The sequence below is a fragment of the Lactuca saligna genome, chromosome 3 (assembly GCF_052625555.1).
Source record: "Lactuca saligna cultivar CGN05327 chromosome 3, ASM5262555v1, whole genome shotgun sequence".
Lineage (NCBI taxonomy): Eukaryota > Viridiplantae > Streptophyta > Magnoliopsida > Asterales > Asteraceae > Lactuca > Lactuca saligna.
The window spans coordinates 129,239,563-129,243,475 of record NC_136419.1 but is presented as its reverse complement, the minus strand read 5'-3'; positions in this window follow the sequence as shown (position 1 = coordinate 129,243,475).

Sequence of the window (3,913 nt, the reverse complement as noted above, 5' to 3'; positions counted from 1 at the left end):
GCAAAAGCCAGCAAGGGTAGGCAGCTGGTGTTGGAATAGTTGGTTGGGTTTAGAGGCAGCTCGCAGGCAGTGGGCCATAGCAGACTTCGAGGACGAAGTTTAGTTTAACTGGGGAAGAGTTGTAACACCCAAAGTTTCGAAGACCAAGAAAGGAAAGAAAACCCTAAGTTTAGGGGTCGACTCGGCGAGTCTAAGGAGGGACTCGGCGAGTCCGAGCGGGATCCGGGTCGGGGAGTAAGTGACCGACTCGGCGAGTCGACCAGGGTGACTCGGCGAGTCTGGTCTGTGCGTGGAAAACCCTAAATTCGGGACTTGGGGCCTATATAAATGTCTTAATCTTCTTCCCAGGGTTCCTTACTGCCTCTTTAGCCCTGGATATCAAACCCTAGTCGTCATATCTCCTAGTTGAGCCTTGGAAGGTGCTTTAAAGCTTGGAAAAAGGAAGAAGGAACTTGGAGGAGCAAGAAGGAGCTATAGATCTGGGATTGTGAGTTCATCTTGAGCACTTGGAGGTAATAAACTAGTTCCTGGACCCTTTTTGCACCTAGATCTATGTGTGGTTGTTGGGGCTCTTTTGCCATGATGTTATTACTTTGGGTTAGAAGCCGGATCTTGAGTTGCTACTTCAGATTCAAGTGTTTTAGGGCCTGGAGAAGCTTAAAGTATCAGCCATTGTGTCGATTTTGAAGTCCCTTGGCCTTACACCCTAGTTAATGGCGTATCTTGCCTAGATCTCCTTCTCTACACGTAAAGTTTGCAACTTTACGTAAGGAATAGACCTTAAAAGAGTGGATCTACAGTTTGGAGTCCATGTATGACTCAAAGGTCCTCTGCATGTATGTAGAACCGTATGGACTCGGCGAGTCCTTCGAGTGGACTCGACGAGTAGCTTGAAGATGAGGAGGAACTCGACGAGTAGGATGAACAACTCGTCGAGTCGGATGAAGTTAGGCATGGACTCGGCGAGTTGGATGAGCAACTCGGCGAGTTGGTTGAAGATTGTCTAGGACTCGGCGAGTCTGTTCTTGGACTCGGCGAGTCAGATCGCGAAAACCATGAACCCTTCGAGTCGAGGCCCGAATCAGTGAGTCGGGTGGTGACTTAGCGAGTTGGACAGGACAGGACTTGGAACTGGTTGGACTCGGCGAGTCATGGACTGACTCGGCGAGTCGGGTCGCGAATAAGAAAGACCCTGAGCCTATGAACTCGGCGAGTCTTTAGGAAGACTCAGCGAGTAGGGTTGACCTGGAAGGTTGACTTTGACCAGAGTTGACTTAGTTGACTGTCAGACTAAGTGTTATATGTATATTAATAGCTCGGAGAGCTGGAGGAGCAGCGGATCAGGGGATTGTCGAGTAGCAGCCAGAGAATTAACAGTAGGGTTCAACAGTCTCAGGTGAGTTTCCTTCCGGTAGGGACGGGTCTAAGGCCACAATGTCGGCTCGTCCAGTTAGCAGTAGTTTCCGATGCAGTAGTTAGCATGTTTGATGCCTTCGGGGCTCAGACAGGATTTATGTGCTATGTTTTATGTGTTATGTGTTATGTGTTCCGGGCTACGGCCCGATGTAGTACGTAGTATATGTGTTCATGGTAGTTGATATGTTATGCTATGCTATGTTCAGTCAGTTAGCCCGGACTCCGGTTCGATGCAGGGGACAAGGTCCCAGTTAGTTTCCGGACTTCGGTCCGATGCAGGGGGCAAGGCCTCAGTTAGTCCGGACTTCGGTCCGATGCAGGGGACAAGGTCCCAGTCAGTCTCCGGACTTCGGTCCGATGCAGGGGGCAAGGCCCCAGTTAGTCCGGACTTCGGTCCGATGCAGGGGAAAAGGTCCCAGTCAGTCTCCGGACTTCGGTCCGATGCAGGGGGCAAGGCCCCAGTTAGTCCGGACTTCGGTCCGATGCAGGGGACAAGGTCCCAGTCAGTCTCCGGACTTCGGTCCGATGCAGGGGGCAAGGCCCCAGTTAGTCCGGACATTGGTCCGATGCAGTGGGCAAGGCCCAGTATGTGCTTTATATGTTTTTGTATGGTATGTGTTAGATTGGGGGAGCTCACTAAGCTTCGTGCTTACGGTTTTCAGTTTTGGTTTCAGGTACCCGGTTTTCAAAAGAGGAGCTCAGGGAGATTGCAGTGCACACACCGTAGTCAGTTAGCCTGGGAATGATCGACTCTGATAATGATATTATGTTTTGAATTAATACTCGAGAACCTGTGTTATGAATTATGATACAGTTTTTATAAATATGATAGTAATGTTTTTAAAGAAATTTTTGGTCGTGATTTTTGGGTCGTTACAGTTTCCATGTTGAAATCATAATCTTTGCTTAATTGTTTTTTTTTTGTTCATTCATGATGTATTGTTGTTGAATATCCTAAACTTATTTGTTGATTATGTTGGAATATGATTAATCTTTGTAGCTAAAGTATGTATTCTATATTTTTTTTTGTTATTAGCAATGGGAGATAAACATACATGGACCAATGAGCAAACAAAATGCTTATTGCAAACTTGTATTGAAGAAGTGCAAACCGTGGGTAGAAAAGGTTTGAGTTTGCACAAACAATCATGGCACAAGTTAGGAACAACAATTAAGGAAAAGTATGGCGTGGATTTGAATCAACGACAATTAAAAAACGCCTATGATAACCTTAAAGCCAAATACACAGGATGGTTATACTTAAAAAACAAAAGTGGAAACCTTTACAACCCACAAACAAATACTTTTAACTTAACAAATGAGGAGTGGGAGGACTTTAAAAAGGTATACATATATATATACACACACACACACACACATATATATATATTTATTCTTATATTACTTTTGTTACATTGATTGCGTTTAGGGACATCCAAAAGCCGCTTCTTTGAAAACCGTCCCATTATTGTTTCCAGAGCTTTGTGCAGAACCCTTTGATGGAAGCAGTGCATCTGGTAATCTCAGCTATGCCACATCCCAAACACTATCGGGATCATCTTCTTTCCATGGTGCACCATTACAGCTTTTGGACGCCCCTTCCATTAACATTGATGAAGATGATTTTTTTTCCAATCATACAAGTGAACATTTTACTCAAACTCCACCTTCTGCTGCTTCACCTTCTGCTGATTCACCTTATGCTGCTTCACCTTCTGGTAACCCCAACAAAAGGGCTAAACCTTCAACTCCTAGACCTCGAGCTCCCAGTGCCTCACCTGATCCACCTTCTTGTGCCTCGCCTAAAGCTTCTATTACTGCTGATGATTTAGCACTGGAGATGCAAAAAGCTCTACGCCATTTGACTCAAGGGCCAACAATTCCCCAGTGTTTAGAGAAGCTTGAGTTGCTCGAGTTAGACCCAATAGACCCTATACGATTTGTTGCGTATCACATTTTTGGAAGGACCATGAATATTAGAGAGATGTGGGTAAATTTGCCTAATGATCCACAAATATTAAGAGGATGGATCGAGATGGCAGCTACAAGTTTAGGAGTTTTAAAGGATGGAAAGATTGTTCGTTAAGTTTATATGTTATTTGGTTATTTGCTACTTGGGATTTATGATATGTTTTGGTACTTGAATGTTATTTTGTTATTTGGTACTTGAATGTTATTTGGTTATTTGCTACTTGGGATTTATGATATGTTTTTTGGTACTTGAAATTTATGTTATATTTTTTTGGTACTTGAGATTTATGTTATTATCTTATGTTATATTATTATCTTATGTTATTATTATTATCTTATGTTATTATCTTATGTTATATTAGTATCTTATGTTATTATATGTTTTCTTGATTAATAGGTTTGTAATGGATCACGACAAAAAGATACTACTCATAATTCTTATGTACTTGTATGTCCGCTACTTTTGGAAGAGGGGTGTCAAACGAGTGCGGGACAACGATTCGGAAATGATAGGACATGAATTTAC